Genomic DNA, 25,725 nt, shown 5'->3' with positions numbered 1-25,725 from the left:
AAAAAGAGGCTGGTTCAGCTTGCAACTTTAACAACTGTACAAGTGCTTTTCCCCAGGATAATTATATGTTGGTATACAGCAGAAATGCCTTAAGTATACATCCTGTTCAAACGATGGAGATTTCATAAAAGCAAAACTTTTAAGCACTTTACTAGACATAGTTCTAAGTGAAACTGCCTCTTTTTTTTTTTTTTTTAGTGGGAGTGTGAGACGGTGAAGAAACAATACCTTACTAGCACAGTCTGTTGCCTTGAATAATGCTGAGGGTCTGGCAGTTTTGCCCACCTTTCCTTTTGCATCACAAACACAAATACCAACCGAGAGTTGAGTGAAACAAGCAGGGACGATCGCCATCTCCTAGAGTTCCTGAGGGGGATTCTCGGGGACCCCACAGGGGTCCACGCAGCACCCCTCATGAGCTGCTCGTGAAGACAGAAATGAGAAGGGCATTAAGCCTTGGGGTTATTTCAATCTTCAGAGGTTGGGCTGAAGAGGAGGAGGGCCCACCAGAGGAAAATGAGGTAAAAAAGACATCCAGGAGGATTAAGATGTCATTACAAGAATGAGGAAGCCAAGAGTAGAAGGAAGAAAGCCTGATTTGAGTGTGTCCAAAACAGGAGAAGAAATGGTCGTATTAACCATGTTTGTTATTTTCTCTATGCTGATGCTTTGACATCTGGGGCCTTGCTGATCTTGGATGGTCTGCCCCTTCCGGGGTTACCAGTTCCTAGAGATACTGAATGACACACTCCTGAGCACATTTTTCAAAAACAACCCAACCAGTCCAGAGCCCATATCCCCAACTCTCACATTCTGGGCCACCTATCCCCTGCCCTGACCACCCAGGGCCAACTACCAGACAACAAGGGACATCCTGTGCCCCAGAGCCCACTGAAGTGATTCGAGGTAGTCAATCCCAAGCCTGCCTGCCCTACCTTGCCTGTTCCTTCTCGTGGAAACCACAATAAAGCTCTTGTCCACAGTGGCTCCCTCTGCCTCCACCTCTTTACCTCCCAGTGCTTCCCCAGGGGCCCAGCAATGGTGTGGCCTTCCTCTGCCTTTAGGAACGATGAGTAACGAACTGTCAAAATTTTCCCGGTCCATTGTTGGCCTTACCATACCTCGAATTTTCTATTAATACACTCTATTTTAAAACAACAGTGATGGCGGGGCGCCTGGGTGGCGCAGTCGGTTAAGCGTCCGACTTCAGCCAGGTCACGATCTCGCGGTCTGTGAGTTCGAGCCCCGCGTCGGGCTCTGGGCTGACGGCTCAGAGCCTGGAGCCTGCTTCCGATTCTGTGTCTCCCTCTCTCTCTGCCCCTCCCCCGTTCATGCTCTGTCTCTCTCTGTCCCAAAAATAAATAAACGTTGGGAAAAAATAAAAAAATAAAAAAATAAAACAACAGTGATGGCGAATACAGATAACTCCTTTAGGACATTTTGCTGCAAAGAACAGAAAAATGGGGGGTAAGCTGGAAGGGAATATGGGATCCAGATAGTGTGCCCCGTTCGCAGGACACATAGCTGACGGTAATGATCTTACACACAGGGTAAAAGTAATGATTTTACTTTAACGGGGGGCTGCAGGGGAGGTGGGACCCAGTGCAGAAATGGAGTCGCTGGTCTTAAGTATGTGGACAATAGATGGTTAGATTCCGTGGCCAAAACATATGGAACTTCTCTTCTGTTTGCTTCTGTTTTCTTAGTAAAACATGAAGTAAGGCCACCAGCTGGGACTGGACTGGAGAGCAGTGTGGAAGATTTGTGACAAGTGAGGAAATGTGACTTGGAAAAAGGCAGAGAAATTTGTTTAGGACAAGACAGTAAGACCTCTAGACAACACCAAGCACTCATTGGCGGTCTGGGGGTTGTAAAGTTTAGGTGAGACGAGTTCGCCTGAATGTGTGGTTTTCCTAAGGAGGAGACACAGAGTAGATGGTTTAGAATTTTATTTAATTTTAGACTTTTCATTTTAGAACAGTTTTACATTTACAGAAAAGTTGTAAGAGAGTACAGAGAGTTCGCAGATAGCCCACACTCAGTTTCCCCTATTACTAACAGCTTGCCTTGCACGGCACATTGAACGATCGGTATGGAAACATTATTAACAATGGTCCATACTTTGTTCAGATGACCTTAGTTTTTCCCTGTTTTCTGCCCCAGGATCCCATGTAGGGTACATGATATTTTCTTGTCATGTCTACTTAGGCTTGTCATGCCTATGGCAGTTTCTTAGACTTTCCTTGTTTTTGATGACCTTGACAGTTTTAAGGAGTCTTGGTCAAGCATTTTGCAGAATGATGTCCCCCATTTGGGATTTGTCTGATGTTTCCCTCATGACTCGACTGGGCTTACAGGTTTCTGGAAGGAAGATTATGGAAGTAAAGTGCCATGTTCATCACATCACATCAAGGGTGTAAAGTATCGACAAGACTCACCTCTGTTGGCGTTGACCTTGATCACATGGCTGAGGGAGAGTTTGTCATGTTTCTCTACTATGAAGTCACTCTTTTTACTCCCCTTTTCCATACTGTGCTCATTGGAAAGAAGTCACTCTGTGCAGCCATTACTGGAGAGGCAAGGGATTATGCGGTTGCACATATACATAAGTTATTTGGATTCTTCTGCACAACAGATGTGTCTGTTCTCTCCCCTGTTCAATCGTTTATTTATATCAATATGCAGGCATGGATATTTACTTTACACTTTGGGTAATGACCCAATACTACTTTATCTTGTTGCTCAAATCACTCCAGCTTTGGCCACTGGGAACGCTTTCAATTAATTACTGGGTCCCTTTGACACACCCCTCTCATTATGGACTCTTTATTTCTATTTTGAGCACTCCCTTGCTTTCGGACACTGAAAGACGTTCAAGGCTCATTTTACGTGTTTCCTGTTCGAGAAGCAGCCATTTATCCAGTGCTGTTGTTTTAAATTTATTTTTATCCTTTTAACTGTAAACTATTCAAAAACTAAACGTACAGCTCAGAGAGTTGTTACAAGGAACACAACCGCCCAGTGCTGTGCCGGAGCTGGCCCACGCGGCCCTCTCAGGGCCGTTTGTGCAATCTTTTCCCAGCTCCACGATGACATCATGTTGGTAGCTTGAAAATTGGCCATGGTGGTAGTGTTTACATGATGGAAATCAGGAAATGCTACAAGCCCAGGCTTTCTTTTCCCCCTGGAGAGCACACCACTGCTTGTAACTGCCACCCAAGTCAAGAAATAAAACCACAAGCTAATAAATAAAATGTTGCCAGCTACCCCAGTAGCCCCTCTGTATATCCCATCATAACCATCTCTATCCAAAAGTAACCACTACCCTGACTTTTATAGTAATCACTTCCGTGTATGTGTGTGTGTGTGTGTGTGTGTGTGTGTGCACGCACGCGTGTGTGTTTAATGGTTTTTATCAACCATGGGTCCATCCCTAGACACTTTGGTTAATATCACACATTATTTTTACCTTGCTGTGTACTTTAAGGTCTTTAATCTACAGATTCTCTATCTCTTTTTTTTTTCTTTACAAATTATCTGTTGAAACATGTGTGCCATTTTATCTGTAGTCCTTCCCCTGTCTGGATATTCACGGTATCGTTCAACATATTGCTTTGTACTCTGTTATTTCAAATTGACATTGATAGAATATTCCACCTAACAACAACAGCATACACGTTCTCTTCAAGTGTGTGTGGAATATATCACGAAGACCACATCCATAAAGCAAACCCCAAGGAATGTGAAAAAAAAAAACAAAAAAAGAAACCAAACATACCGAAGTATGTTCTCTGATCATGATATAATTAATTAAACTAGAAAAGAATAACACAAAGATAACAGGAAAATCTCCCAGCACTTGGCAACTAAATTACACACTTGAAAATAATCCGTGTTTCAAAGGGAAAAATCTCAAAGGAAATTAAAAAAAACCAAAACAACATTGGAGTGATATGCATGCAGCATATTCAAAATTTGTGGGACACAGCTAAAGCACGCTAAGAAGGAAATTTGTAACACTAAATGCTCACATTATAAAAGAAGAAAAATTTCAGATCAGTGGTCTGCATTCTCGTTTCAAGAACTTAGAAAAAGAAGAGCAAAATAAGCTTAAGAATGCAATAAAAGAGGTCAGAAAGCAAAGTATAGGCAGAAAAGCAATAGAGGAAATCGATAGAACAAAATCTAGCTCTCTGAGATAACAAAAATGGACAAACTTCAAGCAACATGGACATATAAAAAAGAACACAAATTACCAATATCAAGATTGAAACAGGGAGTGTTGCTACAGGTCCTGCAAACATAAAAAATATAATGAGATGCCACAAGCAATTCTGTATGTATACAGTTGGCAAAGTAAGTGAAACAGACCAATTCCTTAAAAAAAAAAAAAACCTACCCTATTTCAGCCAATATGAAATGAATAATTTGAATTGCTCTATAAGGATTAAGGAAATTGAATTCATAATGTAAAAACTTTCCCCCAAAGAAATCCTGAGGCACAGATGGCTTCTTCAGAAAATTCTCCCAAAGGTTTGAAGAAAAATTAGCACCAAGTCTGCATAATCTATACCAGAAAATAGAAGAGGAGGGAACACTTTCCAAGTCATTTTATGAAGTCTGTATTACTTTGATCCCCAAACCAAACACAGCACAAGAGAAGCAAACTATAGACCAATATTCCTTGTGAACATTGATGCAAAAACCCTTAACAAAATATTAACACACAGAATTCAGCAACATATAAAAAATTGTGCACTATGGTCAGGTGATGTTTATTCAAAGAATGCAAGGCTAGTTCAATATTTGAAAATCAAATAATGTCATCCACCATATCAATGGGCTGAATAAGAAGTCACATGAGTACATCAATTGCAGAAAAATTTGAAATATTTAAGACTTATTCTTAACAAAATTCTTTACAAATTAGGGGTAGAGGGGGACTTCTCAACTTAATAAAGTGCATTTATAAAAATCTACACTTAGGGGCGCCTGGGTGGCGCAGTCGGTTAAGCGTCCGACTTCAGCCAGGTCACGATCTCGCGGTCCGTGGGTTCGAGCCCCGCGTCGGGCTCTGGGCTGATGGCTCAGAGCCTGTTTCCGATTCTGTGTCTCCCTCTCTCTCTGCCCCTCCTCCGTTCATGCTCTGTCTCTCTCTGTCCCAAAAATAAATAAAAAACGTTGAAAAAAAAATTAAAAAAAAAAATCTACACTTAACAGTTACTTAATGGCAAAAGGCTGAATGTATTTCTCCTAAGATTGGGAACAAGGCAGGGTTGTCTGCTCTTCCACTCTTAATAAAATGCTGAACATTCTAGCCAGTATAATAAGGCAAGAAAAGAAAAGGAAAGGAAAAATAGAGTTTAGAAAGGAAGAAATAAAACTGTTTCTATGTGCTGATGATAGGCTTATTATCTATATAGAAAATATTTTTAAAATCTATTAAAAAACTCCTAGAATTAATAAGTGAGTTCAGCAAATTCATACCAGATAAACATACAAAAATCAATTGTATTTCTACAACAAACACATTCTCATCAAAATTAAAAATACAGTCCCCATTTACAATCACGAGAGAGAGAGAGAGAGAGAGAGTGGGAGAGAGAGAGAGAGGGAGAGAGACACCTGGGTTGTTCAGTCAGTTAAGCATCTGACTCTTGATTTCGACTCAGGTCAGGATCGTGAGATTGAGCCCAATGTTGGGCTCCAGGCTGGGCATGGAGACTGCTTGGTATTCTCTCTCTCCCTTTCACTCTGCCCCTCCCCTGCTTACACACACTCCTATCTCTCAAAAGAAAAAAAAAATTACATGTAAATCTAACAAAACATGTACAAGATTTGTACATGAAACTAGAAAACATTGATGAAAGAAATCAAATCAAAAAGATTTACATAAATGGAGAGACATACTATGTTCATGGATTAGAAGACAACATTGTAAAGATGTCAGTTCTCCCCAAACTGATATTCAGGTTTAACACAATTCTTACCAAATTTCCAGCAAGAGCTTTTTGTAGATAAAAAGATTACTCTCAAATTTATGTGGGAGGGGCACCTGAGTGGCTCGGTCAGTTGAGCATCCAACTATGGCCCAGGTCATGATCTCGAGGTTCATGAGTTTGAGCCCCACATCAGGCTTGCTACTGTCAGCACAGAGCCTGCTTCAGATCCTCTGTCCCCTCTCTCTCCCCCTCCCTGCTTGTTCTCTCCCCTAAATAAATAAATAAATAAATAAATAAATAAATAAATAAAATTTATGTGGTATTGCAAAGAAGCCAGAAGAGCTAAAACAATTTTGATAGAGAAAAATGAAATGGGAAGAATTAGTCTACTCCATTTCAAGACTTATTATATAGCTATAGTAATTAAGACTGTGTAGTATTGGTGGAGGGATAAACATGTAGATTAGTTGAACAGAACAGAGAACACAAAAATAGATCCATACAAATATGCCCAATCAATTTTTGACAAAGATTTAAGATAAAAAAAGCAAAGATAACCTTTTCAATAGATGTTGGCACAAGAAGGCATCTATGAGCAAAACCCAAAACGCAACAAATAAAAAAAAAAAAACCCACCCTGTTTCAGGGTCTCACAGCTTATACAAAAATTTACTCAAAATGGATCAAGGACTTAAATGTAAAACATAAAGGGAAAAGACCTATGAGAAATCTTCAAGATCTAAGGTAATGCCAAAAATTCTTAGATTGGAGACTAAAAGCATGAACTTTAAAAGGGAAAATTGATGAATTAGACTTCATAAAAATTCAAAACTTGCCAAGCAGATAAAAATACAAACTAAAGACCAGGAGAAAACATTTGCAAACCACGTATCCAACAAAGGACTAGTATCTGGAATATATCAAGAACTCTCAAAACTCAGCAGTTAAAAAAAATCAAACTATCCCGGGGCGCCTGGGTGGCTCAGTCCGTTGAGCATCTGACTTCGGCTCAGGTCATGATCTCACGGTTTGTGAGTTCGAGCCCCGTGTCGGGCTCTGTGCTGACAGCTCAGAGCCTGGAGCCTGCTTCGGATTCTTTGTCTCCCTCTCTCTGCCCCTAACCCACTCGCATTCTGTCTCTGTCTCTCTCAAAAATAAATAAAAACATTAAAAAAAATCAATCCAGTTTAAAAATGGGCAAGAGACAGGAAGAGTCATTTCACCTAAGAAGATATGCGGATGAGAAATAACCACATGAAAAATGTGCCATTAGGAAAACTCCCTATCATTAGGGGCATTTGTTACCTCCGCTTTGCTTTTCTCCCCAGCATTTATTATCACAATGTGCATCATGTATTTATTTGGGTGTTTATTTATTGTCTTTCTCTATGTGGGTGGGGACTGTGTTTTGTTCACTTTTTTCATCCTGGAGAGAGAATTGTGCTGGAAGATGGTAAGTACTCGGTAAATATTTATAGAATGAATGAATACATGCTCTTGAAAGTTCAGATAGAACTCAGTTATGATTTTTATCCTGGAAGTATTGGTCTTTCCAAATAATAGAGTTTTAATCACTTTTCCATTCTTGTCTGATTTGATTAGCATTTGTTTTAGTCCAGTTTTTTACTGCTTCTTGAGTCATTATAATTAATATTCTGTTAGGAAACCATCCATTTCCTCTAAATTTTCAAAATATTTTCAATAGGTTAAGATAAAGTAGTCTCATAATTCTTTTCCTCTCTTCTTCACCCCTTTTTTTCTTTAGCCAGGATCACCAAGGGTTTCGACCTTATTCAGTTTTGTGATTGTAAAGCACCAACTCTGCATTCATTTTTCCTAATTTTTACCTCACTAAATTCACCTTTAATTTATTTCATCTGTTTTATTTCTCAAATTGACTCTATTTTCCCCCTTAATTTGTTAAGTTGACAGGGCACCTGGATGGCTCAGTCCGTTGAGCATCTGACTTCAGCTCAGGTCATGATCTCACGGTTCATGAGTTCGAGCCCCGTGTCGGGCTCTGTGCTGACAACTCAGAGCCTGGAGCCTGCTTTGGATTCTGTGTCTCCCTCTCTCTCTGTCCCTCCCCTGCTTGCACTCTCTCTCTCTCTCTCTCTCTCTCAAAAATAAAATAAAAAGTTTTTTAAATTAAGTTGACATAGTAGTTACAATGAAGGCTAAGTTGCTGGAGCAGAGACTCGATCGCGAAACGTCTTTGTTATTTTCTTTCATGGGACAGTCCTGGGTGGGTAAGTGGCCTGTTCCATAACGTCATTCAGGAACACAAGCAAGTGGGAAAACTCTGCCATTCTCTAGGGCTGGGGGCAGCATACCAATGAGGGCCATTCCTGCCTATTGCCTGTTCTTTATCAGTAAATTTTATTGCAGTGCAACCACACTGATATGTTTGCATCTTGCCTACATTTTACTTTTGAGCTTCAATGGCAGAACTGTAGTCACGAGAGACCAGATGGCTCACAAAACGAAAAGTATTTTCCCATCGGCCTTTGTCAGAACTAGTTTGCTGATTCTGCTCTAAGGCAGAGTCCTGGGTGCGTAATCAAAAGTGGGTCACCAGCGCGCCTTCTTCCAGCTGGTAGGGAAGGAAGAGACAGTAGAGAAAAGGCATGTCCCCCCTGTGCCTAGAAGTGGTCCATACCACTTCCATTCATATTTGAGAATTTAGTCACATGGCCGCATCTAACAGCAAGGGAGTCCTGGGCCGGTGTCACTGGGCACCAGCTTGTCCTGCCATGTGCCCAGCTACTGTTGTTTTACTGTGGTAAGCGGAGGATTGCTTTTGAAGGACAGCTACCAGTTCCCCCCATAGAGAAACATGAAGTTCCTTTATCTTCTGTCTTTCTCTTTGAAGAATGAAGAGATTTCAAGTGACAGATATTTTTCCAGCGCAACTAACACTTTGATTCAGAGGTTTTGAGAGGGTGTGTTCTCCTTTTCTTGATCTCTTTTAGGGAGTGGTTTCAGTTTGGATTTCTTCATTAGTCCAACGTGTATTTGGGACGATGTTTTTTTAGTTTGCAAGTAGTTATGTATTTTCTAAAGTCATATTTTTTATTATTTATTTCTACTTCCATTAAGAGAAGGTGACCCTAACATGTATAGTTTTAAAACTGTGTTTATGCTTTATTTTTGACCAAATGCATATAAGATTTTGTAATACCTGGACATACATATGTGCGTGTGTATTCCTTTTTCAAATGACAAAGGTTTTTCAAATTTATTTTTATTAAAAAAAATTTGTTTTAATGTTTATTTGTTTTTGAAGGAGAGAGAGACAGATCGTGAGCGGCAGAGGGGCAGAGAGAGAGAGAGAGGAAGACACAGAACCCGAAGCAGGCTCCAGGCTCTGAGCTGTCAGCACAGAGCCTGACGCGGGGCTCGAACTCGTGGACTGTGAGATCATGACCTGAGCCGAGGTCGGATGCTTAACTAACAGCCATCCAGGTGCCTCATCAAATGACAAAATTTTATTTCATATACACATCAGGTTTGATTATGTTATTTGATTTTATGTCCTTTCTTATTTTTGTCTTTTATATCTAATTCTGAGAAAATGGTTACTCTCATTTTAATATAATTTTAGAATGAAGTTCTTTCATTTCTAATGGTTGCCATTTATATATTTAGCTACCTTTTTTTTGGTGCAGCAAATTTATCACGACTATATCTTGTTTTTAAATTTATGCATTTATTATTACTTCGTGTCCTTGTTTTTCCTTTTTGAAGATTTTAATTTTAAAATCTATGTGTTCTGATAATAATAATACCACTTGTGATGCCTTGATGCCTTTTTTTGCTTTTTTTTTAAGGATCTATTTCTCATCCATTTTTTTTTTAAACCTAAGAGTTACTTCTCTGATCTGTAAAAATGAAGATGATAAAACAGACTCTAACTTTTGTGAGGATGAAGGAAGGCGATGGCTGTGGGAGTGTTTGTAAACCATGAAGAACTCCACGTAAAGGTGGTATCATTCCTCCTGCTTTGGGGTCTATCTACTACCCCACCTCTATTGTTGTCTGACTTTGGACGTACGTTACTGGGAGGAGCGGATCCACTTTTTTTTTTTTTTTTTTTTTTTTTGCCATTTATCATCTATCTATGTACCTCCCTACCTACCTTTTTATCTGTTTATCCATCCTGATTATCTTTTTAGCCAATTTAATCATTAACCTGTGTGCTGCCTCTCCTATTCCAGCGCATCTAGATAACTGTACCCCTCACCTGCCAATTTTCATTGCCGACACCAGGAAGAATATCTACACCATTATTATTACAGAAGCCATAAATTATTTAAACAAAAAAACACGTTCACTTAAGTTTTATTGTCCTGCTATCGTCTAAAACAGGTACAGAGTTGAAAAAAAAAAAAAAAAAGACCCAGCTACTGTGAAATCTCAAAAAATACTCAGGTACTCAGGTAGGGGGTTAAATGTGGGAAGCCAGCATTTTAAGGTTATTCTTAAATTACAGTAAATTCCAATAAAGTTATAAGCAGTCACTTGATGAAACACTTTTGAGTGCGACTTCCATTGCCTCCCCCCACCCCCGCCCCTCCACCCACTGCAGTTAAAAATGGATAAAGTTATAAACTCAGAAAGTTTGTCCTCTGTTTCTTGCTGCGTTTCTATCTTGTCAAGAGCACTTCTTGCTACATCATCAGTCTAGGTCCTCCTTAGTTCCCTTATATCCTCAGGGATATTCAAAAAGGAAAAACCAGGGCGCCTGGGTGGCTCAGTTATTTAAGCGCTGGACTGTTGATCTCCGCTCAGGTCGTGATCTCATGGTTCGTGGGATTGAGCCCCACATCGAGTGTGGTGCCTTCTTGGGATGGTCTCTCTCCCTCTCTCTCTGCCCCTCTCCTGTGCACACGTGTGCTTACACTCTCTCAAAATAAACATGAAAAAAATTTTAAAAAGGAAAATCCATATATTTCTAAGCTTACTCTATCCCTGCATTTTAAGTGTTTCTTGTAAACAACACGTGTGTCTTTTTATAGGAGAAAGTAACCCACTTATTACACTGGTATTCACAACTGATGTTCTAAATGCATGTTTATGTTTAGTATACATTTTACTTTGGGGTTCTTAGGTTATCTAATTTCCTCATTTTTTGCAGGTTTTATGAACTTGTAATTAACTCTTTTTTTCACTTGTTTCATTTTTATTAGTTTCATGTAGCCAATCCTTTCCCAACATTCATCAAACTCACATTTTACCACTGTTATATGAAAAGAAGCTTTAGCTGTTTCTCTTACTTTTTTTTTTTTAAGTTTATTTATTTTGAGAGAGAGCATGAGCGAGGAGGGGCGGAGAGAGAGAGACGGAGAGAGAGAGAGAGAGAGAGAAAGAATCCCAAGCAGGCTCCAAGCTACCAGCACAGAGCCCGACCTGTGGCTTGATCCCATGAACCGTGAGATCATGACCTGAGCTGAAATCAAGAGTTGGACCCTTAACTGACTGAGGCACCCAGGTGCCCCCTCTTATGTTTTAATAGAAAATATATTCTTTTGGGGCGCCTGGGTGGCTCACTCTGTTAAGCATCTGACTTCGGCTCAGGCCATGATCTCATAGTCCATGAGTTCGAGCCCCGTGTCAGGCTATGTGCTGACAGCTCAGAGCCTGGAGCCTGCTTCGTATTCTTTGCCTCCCTCTCTCTCTGCCCCTCCCCTACTCATGCTCTGTGTCCTCTGTCTCAAAAATAAATAAAAACATTAAAAAAAATTAAAAAAAAGAAAATATATTATTTTGATAAAAGTCTTTTGTTTAGGGATTCATATAATTCACATTTAATGTCATAATGAGATGAAACTTAATTTTCCTAACTTATTTTAATATTTGCTATTTATCTGACTTTCTTCTTTTTCTTTTTTCCCTTCCTTACTCTTTCTGCCTTGGTCAACTTTTCTGTTTATTCCCCTTTGTCCCTCATTAGTTTCAAAGTTCTACTGTCCTTTCCAGAGCTCCTAGCAGTTGCCATCCTGATCTTGAAATCACAGTGAAAAAGTTTGTCCATGATTACATTAAAGCAAAATAATAAATATACTCCCCTCACCCTAAGACACTTTGCTAACCTCCTCCCAACCAACAAAACCAGGAGAAGCCTTCCCAGTGCCTCTCCCTGCCTCCCTTCTGGCCTTGCTGAAGCAGCTTAAAATGTCTACGCTCGGGCTAGAATCATCTTCCTTGTCAAGAATACTTACCTCACTTACATTAGGAGCTCCAAGCGACATTCCCGTCATCTATGCTATGAAGACACAATAAGATGTACTGCTCTGCTTCTCATCTCATGCTCTGGTTTGGGTTTAGAGAGTTAGAGGACTCTCCCAAGCGTTGTCCTCAGGTTATGTGGCTCTTGTGTTTTCTGAAGCCTTGCACGTCAGAACGAGGCCAGAGAATGAGTCAGGCCAGTGAGGGAAGTGCCAGAATCCTCACAAAGTGCACTTGCGGCTGTTCACTCAAGAGATTCTAGTACAAGATGCCCCAGTGGAAATGGGCTCCCCAATGTCAACAGTGATATGTGGTCAAGGTCACAGGATGCGTTTCCAATAACTGATGGCAGGGCAGAGGTAGTAATCAGAAATATTTCCACCACAGATACACTGGGCTGTGTTAATTATTTATGCAGTCTTTAGATGAGCCAAGTAAAGCATTTATTTAATTTCTTTTTTTTTAATGTTTATTTTTGGGAGAGAGAGAGAGAGTGTGCGTGCAACGAGTTGGGGAGGGGCAGAATCTGAAGCAGGCTCCAGGCTCTGAGCTGTCAGCACAGAGCCCAGCATGGGGATCGACCTTGTGAACTGTGAGTTCAGTTCATGAATTCAGCTCATGACCTGAGCTGAAGTCGGATGCGTAACTGACTGAGCCACCCAGGCACCCCTAATTTCCTCTTTTTTAATGTTTACTTATTTTTGAGAGAGAGAGAGAGAGCGTGCCCGTGCTCAAGAGAGAAAGTGGGGGAGGGGCAGAGAGCGAGGGAGACGCAGAACCTGAAGCCGGCTGCCAGACTCTGAGCTGTCAGAGCATTTGAGCTGGCTTGAACCCACAAACTGTGAGATCATGACCTGAGCCAAAGTCGGACGCTTAACTGCCTGAGCCACCCAGACGCCCCTCTTTTCTGTAACAACCAGTGTCCTCGTGTGATGGACAAGTGCCTGACGTGAGCAACCCCAATACCAAAAGATCCAATTCCCAGGCCCGGGGTCTCCCCGAAGTTAGAGGAAAGGACCTACCATCGCTATGGTGACTGATATGCTTTGATGCACTCTGTCTGCCTTAAACACGTAACGGTGATAGCACATAAAAGCAGCGAAAAAATACATGGTCTGGCTGAAAGACAAAATAAAGGTCTCTAGAACAAGGGATGACCCTGTGATATTGCCAATTAATCGTCGTGGGACAGGAGCCCAATGAGACACTATAAGAACTGTTGTGGACCAGGGGTCACAGCGAAGGGATCCGAGACGGGGACAACTGTCAAACTGGCAAACAGCGAGGGGTCAAAACCAGGGAGAAACAGGGAAAAACAAACACACCTCAAACACCTCACTCAAAATGAGACTGCTAATCAAACTACAAAACGGAGGAAGAAATCTAACACAGAAAGAACATGATCTTTCTGGAACAGTTTAGCAAAACCTTTAAATGTGTTCGACGACCAGTAGTTAATTGTTCTGGGTATTTATTTCACCCCTTAACGTAGTGGCTGAAAACCGCAGCAGCAACGTACTGGGTCGGCAGGTGGGTGGGGCCAGTCTGTGGTTGGCAAACTGAGGAACGGCACCCCCTGGAGGTTCGCTCCCTTCCAGGCGGGGCATCTGGGCGACTGGAACCCCTGGGGGCTCCTGGCGCGCCCCTGTTTCTTCGCGTGCACTTCCTGCTTGGCAGCTGTAGGCAGCGGACTTCGAAAAGCCGGTTCGGGGCACCCTCGGTCCTAAGAGGGGGGCCGAGCCAAGGGAAGCCTGGCTCATTTTTATGACCTAGCCTTGCAGATCTCACGGCAGCTTAAGTTGCATTCTTTTTCTTAGAAGTGAGTCACTAAGGTCAGTACAGGTTCAAGGGAAGGCGAATTAGAGCGCATCGTTCCGTGGAAGGCAGGCCAAAGGTTTTGCGGGCGTGTTTTCAGTCTGCCACGGTTGGCTCTCTGGCCTCAAATTATGTACTTGTCTTTCCCCCACGTGCAAATTACATACAAGCTTCCCAATATCCCTAATACAGGACCGACTCGGGTTCGAGGCCCAGAACCTCCTTGTCTCCGCCTGGTTCCGAGGCGGATGATGGCTCCGGCACAGCTTCTGACATAGCTCCTCAAGTACAGCGTCTCTCAGTCCGAGACCCGGGAACCGGGCACCCAACATACACTGGTGGGACAGGCCCAGAAACACTGCTGTGCGAGAGAATGACTCTCATCCGTAACAAGGTACAATAGGGAGCACCCGAAGGCCCGGGGGTATAGCTCAGGGGTAGAGCATTTGACTGCAACAGGGAGCACCCGGGAATCACTGGCCTATACAGTTTCGGAGCCCCGTTGGGCACGTGTTGCCTTGGCTAGGGCTCAGCCCACCATGTGGGGCGGTTCACCACAGCCCTGGGCCCCCGGTGCTGCCTGCTGAGTTAGCCTTCCTTTTCCATAAAATGCTGCCACGTTGGCAGCTGAGGAATTTGGGCACCCTGCTTCTTCCCAAGGAGTCTTAGAGCGAAAAGCCCTCTTCGTTGCGTGCTGCCTCTATTCCTTTCAGTCCACGTTGATACAGTTCCTTTAAACTTTTTTGCGGTTTTGTTTTTAGGAACCAACTTCTAGAAACACATACCCAGAAATCTCACCGACTGGGCTTCACATGAAGCCACTGAGAGACAAGAAAGTCAAGATTCTTAGAAGTCCTAACCGTCAATGGAGAGGATCTGTGAGGCATGACCTTAAGATCCTTCTTCTTCTCTCTCTTTTTTTTTTTTTTTTTTTTGAGAGAGAGAACGAGAGAGTGCTCGCGAGTGTGCACGTGTGCATGGGAGAAGGGCAGAGGGAGAGGGAGACAGAATCTTAAGCAGGCTCCACAGCCAACACAGAGCCCAATTCAGGGCTTGACCCCACAACTGTGAGACTATGACCTGAGCAGAAATCAAGAGTCAGATGCTCAACCGACTGCCCCATGATCCTTCTTCCTTTTGTACTGCCTCCTACCATTTAAAATTGCATGCTGATACAGTTCCTTTAGAAACATAATGGGTTTCCTGTGAATCAATTTACAAAATCCAGTTCATTAAAAAAATTACATACACAAGCATCATCGAGAGGCTTCCACTTGGACAGCAGAGAGGCCACAAACTGAAGATTCCTAGAAACCTTATTGTGCTCTTAAGATGCTTTGATGGTATTCTGTCTGGCTAACTGGTTTTCTGAGGCACTGTCTCGGATCTTTCCGAGATATTAACCAGGGACTTACAGTCCTACTTTGGATGGGATCTTTTATCAATTTGAATATCTTGGAAATCATGGGAATAAGAACAATTTTATTTTGAAGCCAGCAAGTCCTGGATCCTTGTAGGTCTTTCTTGAGCTTCTCTCTTTCCTCTCACATTTTGTGGTAATTTGTTACAGCAGCAACAGAAAACTAATTCAGCTATCAAGTCTCTTTAGTTTTCTTTAACCTAAGACAGTTTCTCAGTCTTTCTTTGTCTTTCATGACTTTGACACTTTTGAAGAGCATTTTGTTGAATCTCCCTCAATTTACATTCATTTGATATTTCCCCATGACTAAATTCAGGTCATAAAATTGTGGCAGGAATATCGGTGATGGAAAATGCTATTGTGTTCTTCTCAATGTAGTCTATTGATTTATCCCATTACTGATGAGCTTAAATTTGATCAGTTACAGACAACTGATTTGTTCCATTACTAATGAGGTTAACTTAAAAAAATTTTTTCATGTTTATTTTTGAGAGAGAGAGAGAGAGGGAGAAAGAAAGATGGAGTCAACATGAGTAGGAGAGGAGCAGAGAGAGAGGGAGACACAGAATCTGAAGCAGGCTCCGATGCGGGGCTCATACTCACGGACTGTGAGATCATGACCTGAGCTGAAGTCAGACACTTAACGGGCTGAGCCACCCAGGCACCCCACTAATGAGGTTAACTTTGATCAGCTGTTTAAATTGGTATACTCTGGGTTTCTCTATAGCAAAGTTACTCTTTTTGTAATTAATAAATATTTTGTGGTAAGGTACTTGAATCCTACATGCTGCTTCTCGGCAATACTTAGCCCACTAGTTTATATCCGTTGATGATTATCTTGTGAAGTAATTATCACTATGATTGTTGCCAGTTCATAGGTTTTTAATTTCATTACCCTTCTTCTCCAGTTATTAGCTAGAATCCCACTTCTCTACTTATTTATATTTGTTCATTTAGTTTTTATTATCATGACCTTTTAAATTCTTTTATTCCATGGCTTTTAATCTGTTGCTGTATTTGTTTGTTTATTTTCGCCCATGTTTTCCTAAAGTAGGCTAGTGGGTGCCACTTCAAAGTGGCTCCTGTGTCATTTTTCACATGTTCCATATCATCTTTTGAACATTTCTTTACTTTCTGGTACCAGATGTCCCAGGACTGTCTTGTACTTTCCTTGCTCCAAGTCTTAGAATTAGCCATTTTCCAGAGAGCTCCGAACTGGTTAGTGGAGAATGGTACTTAGAAACCAAGATCTGGATATTTGTGTGCTCACTGCTACTCTGTATCACTGCTTCTAAGCCCTCTTAGAGGCAGAGTTAGGAAATATATGTGTGAGTGCGTGTGTGTGTGTGTGTGTGTGTGTATTTACACATACATACCTCTGTCTTTGTATTACATGCACACACACTGTTTTTTATGTGTGTTGTGAACATATACCCCTAAGAATATTAATTAAGGGATTAAAAATTATTTTCTCTTCCTCATTGCCTTTGTTTCATCTGAGTTTCCTTTTTCCTTTTTTTGTCATTTTAGTCTCTGTGTCTTTTTTTTATTTTAAAAAATTTAAGTTTATTTATTTATTTTGAAAGAGAGAGAGAACAGAGCAGGAGAGAGGGAGAGAGAGAGAGAGCATGAAGGGGGGAGGGGTGGAGAGAGAGAATCCCAATCAGACTCTATGCTGTCAGTGCAGGGCCTGACGTGGGGCTAGATCTCACGAACCATGACATCATGACCTGAGCCAAAACCAAAAGTCAGATGTTTAACTGACTGAGCCACCTAGGCGTCCCTCTCTTTCATGTGGGGGTTGCCTGAAATGTCCGATGATCACTGACTGTCATTCCATATTTAAGAGTGATGCACAACAGATTTCTTGTTTTCTATAATGATGAAATACATCATGCAGACCAACCTTTTCATGAAAATAACTATAGATATTGGAGAAAAGTATAAATATATCTTCATAGAAGCAACATAAATGGACATACACTTTAATACCACTCTTTTGGAGAGGAGTTTGCAAAAATCAAGAAAATTACATAAGCATTTTGGCCCATAAATCCACTTCTAGAATTTACTGTGAAGATATACCTTGACAATATGAAAATATATATAAAGAAAGTTATCATTTGCATGATTATTTGTAATTGTACAATATGGAAAACAATCGAAGTGCCCATACATGAGAGAGAGGTTAAATAAGGTATGCTACATGTGCACAAAGTAACACTACTTAGTAAAATAAACAATAAGGGTGATTTCTATCGACTGACATGGAGTGATACCCAGGATATATTGTCCATTGAAAAAGCAAAATGTAGATCAGCATATATCTGTAATATACCTTTTATGTGAAGAAAGGGAGATAGAAAAATATACATGTGTCTGCTTATTTGTGAGTAAAAAAAAGAGAGAAAGAAAAGAAACTTAAGAAGAATAGACCAGAAACTAATGAGATTGTTTTCCAAGGCTAATGGGTGGAAATTGGGTGGGAAGCATGAGGGTACTGGAACAGAAGTGATGACAAACGGGCATTTCTTTGATTTACTTTTTCATATGTTCTGAATTTTAGAACTATGTTAATGTTTCACATGCTTAAAGAAAATATTAACAAGGGTGGGAAATAACAGAAAAATAGAACACAGAAACAAAGGAACTTAAATCTATTCTAATTGGATAACATGACCACACTGAAAGGGTATGAAGGATGATTTTGAACACAGTATTTTGAATATATGCCCACAGGCTAAAGACCACAAGAACTGTAAACAAATACTGTGCTCTAGTTAGAAAGTATGGGTGAGCAATTATGAAACTACTTTATGTGTATTCCATAACGGGATAAGTAAATATAGTGTGTAATGAGAGCCAGGTTCCTCACTATTGGAGAAAGCAGTTAATATATGAAAAATGCTAGACTGACGTCTACATACATTGTGTAGACTGTATGCATTTTAGAATCAGCTTGTTAGTATCTGCTAAAAACTCGGCTTGTTTGCTGAGTTGTTGGGTTGAAGTTTTTGGATGCATAACCGTAAACTGATGAAGATACTCTTTCCTTCTTTTTCTTTCTTTCATTTATATTTATAACTCTATATATCTACACACACACACACACACACACACACACACACTTTTTCTCATATATCCACCAGAAAGAAAACTTAAGGCCAACATCTCTCATGAACACAGACACAGAAATCCCTAACAAAATATTAGCAAATCAAATTCAGCAACATATTAAAAAGGATACTACCTTGCAATCAAGTATGGTTCATCCTAGGAATGCAAGGCTGGTTTAAACATTCAAAATCAATCCCTGTAGCTCACTATATTAGTATACTAAATAGTAAAAAAAAAAAAATCATATCAGTAAATGCAATACTGGCATTCAACACAGCATCTATTCATGATTTTTTTTTAAATCATACAACCTAGGAATAGACAGAACTTCCTTAACCTAATAAAAAGGATTCGTGAAAACTTTACAAATAACATTGTATTTAATGGTGAGAGACTCAGTGCAAAGAGGTTCTCAGTTACTACTTCTATTTAATATCATACTGGAAGTCCTGGTTTGTGCAAGAAAAAGAAAAGACATAGAGACTGGAAAGGAAGAAATAAAACTGTCTCTATTCATAGATGATTATCTATGTAGAAGGTCCCCCAAAATCTACACACACAAAATCCCTGAAACTAATAAGTGAGTTTAGCAAGGTCACAGGACACAAAGGTAATGTTAAAAAAGTTCCTTGTAGGGGCGCCTGGGTGGCACAGTCGGTTAAGCGTCCGACTTCAGCCAGGTCACGATCTCGCGGTCCGTGAGTTCGAGCCCCGCGTCAGGCTCTGGGCTGATGGCTCGGAGCCTGGAGCCTGTTTCCGATTCTGTGTCTCCCTCTCTCTCTGCCCCTCCCCTGTTCATGCTCTGTCTCTCTCTGTCCCAAAAATAAATAAATAAATAATAAAACGTTGAGTAAAAAAGTTCCTTGTATTCTTATATGCCACCAGTGACCAACAGGAATTTGAAATTTTAAAAAATACCACTTATAATAATAACAAAGACAGTACTGACAAAATACATACCAGATTTATATGCAGGAAACTGCCAAGCACAAAAACAAAAACAAAAACAAAGATGATCTAGATGATTGGGCTTATGCCCTGGTTCACACGTTACAAGGCTCAATATTTGCAAGATGTCAGTTCTTCCTAATTTGATTTATACATTCAGTATCATCTTAAACAGAATCCAAGCGAAATACTCACAAGCTGATCCGAAAATACAATCTACATACTGTATGCAAAGACAAAAGGAATAGCCAAGCCAATTCTGAAAAAGGAATATATACTGGGAAGACTCACATTCCCTGGGTTTGAGACTTTTACAGTAATTATAACAGTGCGACACTGGTGAAAAAGATAGACACACAGGTCAGCAGAACAGAATCGGGAGGCCAGAAATAAACCAGAGGGGCTGGAATAATTGGATGTCCACATGCCAAATAAGACAAAATAAAAAAGGATCCTGATACATACCTCACATCTTCTACAAAAATTAAATAAAAATGGACTATAGATCTACATGTAAAACATAACACTATACAACTTTTAAAAGAAATCTGGGAGAAAGTCTGCATGACCTTAGGTTCGGTGGTGAGTTTTTAGATACTACCCCAAAAGTACAATCCATGAAGGAAAAATATATATATAAATTGAACTTTACAAAGGTTAAAAACTTCCTCTTTCAAGGAGACATTTAAAACAATTAAAACACAAGTTACAGACTGGGAGAAAGTCTATGCAAAATACCTATCTGATAAAGGATTTACATCCAAAATATATAAAGAACTCTCAACATTTAACAATAAGAAAATAACCTAATAAAAACCAAAAAGTTCATTTAAAAAATGGGCCAAGGATCTGAACAGGCATTTTACTAAAAATGATACACAGTTGCCAATAAGCATATGAAAAGGTTCTCAACATATGAACCTTCTCAACATATGAACCATATGCCAATAAGCATATGAAAACCCAATTATCATTGGGAAATGCACATCAAAACAAGGAGACACCAGCTAAAATTCAAAAATCGTATAAGATCAAAACACTAGGAGGATGTGGGGCAACGGGACCTCTCATTCATTATTCACAGAAATGAAAAATTTGGTACAACCATTTTGGAAGATGGCATAAAAGTTCATTATCATGTTAATCATAGACTTATCATATGATGTAGTAACCACACAGAATATCTGCTATCCAGATTACACACAAGAAAAGAACAACCCTTTGTATTGTAGGCAAAGGCCATACACAGTGAACCAAAGAAACACACCCATAAAATCGAGGAAACTTTTTTAGGTTTAACAGATTTCATAGCTTTTTCAGATACAAGTGTTATAAACCGAAGCAAATAAAAGTCACTTTCCAAGTGTATTACATTCCCAAGGGCAACTAAAACTCAGATAAAACTCTGCAGTCTTACTGACTTGAAAACCAAAGTTTAAAGGGAAAACAGCAGCTGAAAAAGTGAAGGGGGGAGAATCCCAGAAAAGAGAGAGCCGTCGAGTAAGAGCCAGATTATGTGTATAAATTTGCACAAATTTCTAACTTTCTGATAGCCATCTAGTGGGCAGACTCCAGTAGCCCCAGGGAAGCAAAAAGAACCTCTATATCCATTGCAGCTAACCGTGGAGGAGATGGGCTACAAACAAACAAACAAACAAACCCAATAAATACTCTTTAGAGAAACATACCCCAAGTTACTAGAATACACATGCACAAAATTTCTAGAAGTACAAAGAAAAGAAACGTGAGCCACACACAAGAGAAAGGATAACTGACGGAGGCTTGACAGCAAGAGGGAGCAGAGCCTAGAATTAGCAGAAAAGGATTTGCAACCTATGCTCCAAGGGATAAGAGTAAATATACTCCCTAAACAAACAAATGGGAAACATCAGCAGAGAAAGAGAAATTATAGAAAACAACCGAATGAAAATTATAGAACTTAAAAATCCACTTTTGGAATGAAACATTTCACCAGATGGTCAATAGAGTTATAGAAAATAACAAATGCTAAACGATGTTGCAAAATACTGGAGTCCCCCAGGTAGTGTGGTGAGGGTTGTGTAGGTGGGGAGGTAAAGGGATCTTTTCTTGAGGAGAAGGGTAGAGGAGGTGAGCAGGGAAGAATTAGCGTGTTGTGGGGGGTGTCTCAGTGAAGGAAAATAGTTCGTATTTTGGTGAGTTGTGTGGGACTGATTAATAAAGCAGGGAAAACAGGACAATAATGATTAATGGAATGAAAACATACAAAGGAAGACCAAAATTAACCAGAGGAAGAAGTGAAATTAGTAACAGCTCTATCAAACTCACCAAAATAGGGTAAAAGACCTTAAATAAAAAGTCCTTAATATAAATAATGACATATAATATTGCAATATTGCAATATAACAATATGGTATACAGTGTATGTAATATTATTTAACATTATATATTAAATATAAGTATAGAATAAGATAGAAGGAATATAATAAAATATAACTGTGAAATATGAATGAACTGAATCAACCCATTAAAACACAAAGGCCGGGGGGGTGGAGGGGCAGGCACCTGGGTAGCTCAGTCGGTTAAGCATCCGATTTCTGACTCAAGTCATGATCTCTCAGTCTGTGAGGTCGGGCTCTGTGCTGACAGTTCAGAGCCTGGAGCCTGCCTCGGATTCTGTGTCTCCCTCTCTCTGTCCCTCCCCTGCTCACGCTCTGGCTCTCTCTCAAAAATAAATGAACATTAAAAAAAAAATGTTGTAAAGTAAAAATTGGAACCTCTCTTTACTCCCGTCAGACAGGCAAAACTAAAAGGAAACATAAGGCCTATTACTTTCTGGTTGGGCAAGTGGGAGGTACTGTTTTCACATATCGCTATAGGATGGTTAAGTGTTATAGCACCTGAACAATGTAATGTTTTTGGAAAGCAGTCTGGCAACATCCCTTACAATTAAAATTTCAAATACTCTTCAACCCAGGAGTTCCCCTTCTGGGAGTTTGTCCCATGGATCAATTGATAAGGACCCATGATCACGGATGCTTACTAAGGCATAGGGGTGCCTCGGTGGCTCAGTGGGTTAGGCTTCCTGCTTCAGCCTATCATGATCTCATGGCTTGTGAGTTACAGCTCCGCATCGGGCCCGCTTTGGATCCTCTGTCCCCCTCTCTCTCTGCCTCTCCCCTGCTCATGCTCTCTCTCTCTCTCTCAACAATGAATGAACAATTAAAAAAAAAAAAAAAGCACGGACCATAGTGACCAAGATCAGGAAACAAAAGGAATGCCCATCATTGGCGTTCTTATAAATGCTTAAGCAAATTTATTTAAATATCTTTGCAAGCAATGCTTAAAGTCAATGTATTAGATACAGTTAATAATTTTGATGAGTTACATTAGTACCTGTGTGTCTGGAAAATGTTGCTAATTATACTTACACATTTTATAGTCAGCTGAGAGCTCGCAGCACTGGCAATTCCTCTTGTGCCCCCCAAATTCTTTGGATACTTCAAGATCCTAAGAATGAAGAAAGTGACATTATGGTAGTAACATCCATCTGGAGAAGTTAGCACATATAAATAGCAACTGAGAGAAGAATAAATACAGAGAAAAATGCTCACCTTCGTCTGGCAATATTTATCAGGGTTTAAGAAGGTTGGGATGATTCAAAATTCTGCCGTGCCTGTGTGGAAATATTTCACTATTTGGTGTGGCGGGGGGAATTCATTTTTTGTTCTTGGTGACTCCATACAGGTCTCAATGCAGGTCATGATCTCACGAGTTCGAGCCCCACGTCGGGCTCTGTGCTGACAGCTCTGAGCCTGGGGCCTGCTTCGGATTCTGTGTCTCTGTCTCTCTCTGCCCCTGCCCCCTTCCCCTGCTCTCTCTCAAAAATAAACCTTAAAGGGGCGCCTGGGTGGCGCAGTCGGTTAAGCGTCCGACTTCAGCCAGGTCACGATCTCGCGGTCCGTGAGTTCGAGCCCCGCGTCAGGCTCTGGGCTGATGGCTCGGAGCCTGGAGCCTGTTTCCGATTCTGTGTCTCCCTCTCTCTCTGCCCCTCCCCCGTTCATGCTCTGTCTCTCTCTGTCCCAAAAATAAATAAACGTTGAAAAAAAAAATTTAAAAATAAACCTTAAAAAAATGTTTTTTTGAGTTGAACTTTTCCAGTATTATTTTTGCTCTAAATTGCTTCCCAACCAAACTGGATTTTTCCAAATCTCACTCCCTAGTACCTTGCTATATGGCTTCATGCAGAGGTCTCCAAATTATTTTACTCCTGTTTTCATGTGTGTTCTAACCTTGATATGTAAGCCCCAGCTACTTTTATGATTACCACATACCCCCTTGAGGACATCTACATTACAGCAGGATTTATCTTTCTTTATACTTTTTTTTTAAGTTTATCTTGAGAGAGACAAAGACAGCCTGATCAGGGGAGGGGCAGAGAGAGGGACAGAGAGGGCATCCCTAGCAGGCTCCACACTGCTAACGTAGAGCCAGACGTGGGGCTCGAACTCATGAAACTGTGAGATCACGACCTGAGCTGAGACCAAGAGTTGGTCACTCAACCAACTGAGCCACCCAGGTGCCCCAGTAGGATTTATCTTTCAAAGATACTTTCCACTAACAAATGATCATACTTCAGATTTAATCAAATTATTAGCATTATTGTTCACCACTTACCTTCTGCTTTCTTGAGATGTCCATATTGATTCCATTGTTTCTTCTCTGGATTATTTGTAGCTTTTTTATCTTTTTTAATAAAAAGACAATAATTTACTTTCTAAAAATCTACGTGTCAGAACTCATATTTTGCTCGAACATCTGTTTGACGACTTAGTTGACTCTACTGGCTTCTATCATTCAGTGTTTCAGGTAAGTCTGATGTCAGTTCTGATTTTCTTCCAGATTGTAAGCATCTGGGACCTAAATTTTTTTATTTTTGCTTTTCATTTATTCTCATAATTCCCCACATTTTTTGGGGGGGGGCGCCTGGGTAGCTCAGTTGGTTGAGCGTCCAACTCTTGATTTTGGATCAGGTCATGGTTGAGTGACCAACTCTTGGTCTCAGCTCAGGTCATGATCTCACAGTTTCATGAGTTCGAGCCCCACGTCTGGCTCTACGTTAGCAGTGTGGAGCCTGCTAGGGATGCCCTCTCTGTCCCTCTCTCTGCCCCTCCCCTGATCAGGCTGTCTTTGTCTCTCAAGCTAAATAAACTTAAAAAAAAGTATAAAGAAAGATAAATCCTGCTGTAATGTAGATGTCCTCTCCCTGAGTTGTGGGATTGAGCCCCGCACTGGGCTCTGTGCTGAGTGTGGAGCCTGCTTAAGATTCTCTCTTTCCCTCTGCTCCCCTACCCTCCACACATGCTCTCTCTCTCTCTTTCTCAAATTAAAAAAAAAAAAAAATCCTGTATTTTCTTAACTGGGATTGTGGCTTCACCAAATCCTCCTAGAATTTCTCCTAAGATATTGGTCTATTTTGCTGCTAGGTTGTATTGTGTGAACATGTTCGTTACACTTTGTCTTGGTGGAACAGACCTTTTTTGGTAATCCTCTTCCGCTCGTTGTTGATCTCAGGTCTTGGATCTTCCTTCAGCTCGGCGAAAAATTCTCATCGTATTTTGGGGGCACTGTCTCCCCAATGCTCAACCCCCACTTTCTTCTCTCCTTTTGGATGCCTGGATATTGCCTTCCCTGAAACCATAGCGGTCAGTTGGCGTGGACCCCAGAGTCAAATGACCTGGTTTAAAACCTGCCACTTCCAACTCGCAATCTCTCCGAGCCTTAGTTCCTTCCTGTAAAATGAAGATAGTAGTAAGTGCTGACAAGGGAGGCAGAGACACACGGTTTTTGTTATCCTCCCAGAATTTGAAAATTGAAGGTAAAGCATGAGACTTTTTAAGAGATTTCTGCTTGTAGCCTTGCATGTGATAAGCGATGCCTCTCCCCGTAAGAGGCGTGTGGGCGGGTTCCGGTGGGGAAATTCGGCAGCCTGAGACAGAAGGAGCTTGAGCAGTGTCTGGAGACCGGTGCCCAGCCTCGGGTAGCTGGTGGCCCTGGGGAAGCAGCCTTCACGCCCTGGGCTAGTCTGCCAAGGTGAGGGGAGAACTTCCAACGTCTGCTTGTTTTAAAGTTTGGTTTTGATTTTTTTTTTTTTTTTTAAGAACGAATGCATTTGCACTGTCCGTGTAGGATAAGCGAACAAAAAGGTTCCCCTTCAGTGGCTTTTTATTCAGTGGTCTAACTGTAAAGATGGGGCAAGTTAAAATTTAAGTAAGA

At 40.7% G+C, this 25,725-nt stretch overlaps 1 long non-coding RNA gene across 2 annotated transcripts; it reads right to left on the bottom strand.

Moving 5' to 3' along the window:
• Positions 1–22,883: 22,883 nt before the first annotated feature.
• Positions 22,884–25,235, bottom strand: LOC115506422. Of its 2 annotated transcripts, XR_003966370.1 has the most exons (4): positions 24,985–25,235; positions 24,127–24,195; positions 23,064–23,125; positions 22,884–22,959 (listed from the first exon to the last, which is right to left on the bottom strand). It is a non-coding gene; the product is annotated as an uncharacterized LOC115506422 (long non-coding RNA). The 2 variants fall into 2 exon arrangements; XR_003966371.1 differs by lacking the exon at positions 23,064–23,125.
• Positions 25,236–25,725: the final 490 nt, after the last annotated feature.

Source organism: Lynx canadensis, chromosome F2 (genome assembly GCF_007474595.2).
Source record: "Lynx canadensis isolate LIC74 chromosome F2, mLynCan4.pri.v2, whole genome shotgun sequence".
In the NCBI taxonomy this organism is placed as follows: Eukaryota; Metazoa; Chordata; class Mammalia; order Carnivora; family Felidae; genus Lynx; species Lynx canadensis.
The sequence above is the reverse complement of the archived record's forward strand: the minus strand, read 5'-3'. Positions and strand labels throughout refer to the sequence as shown.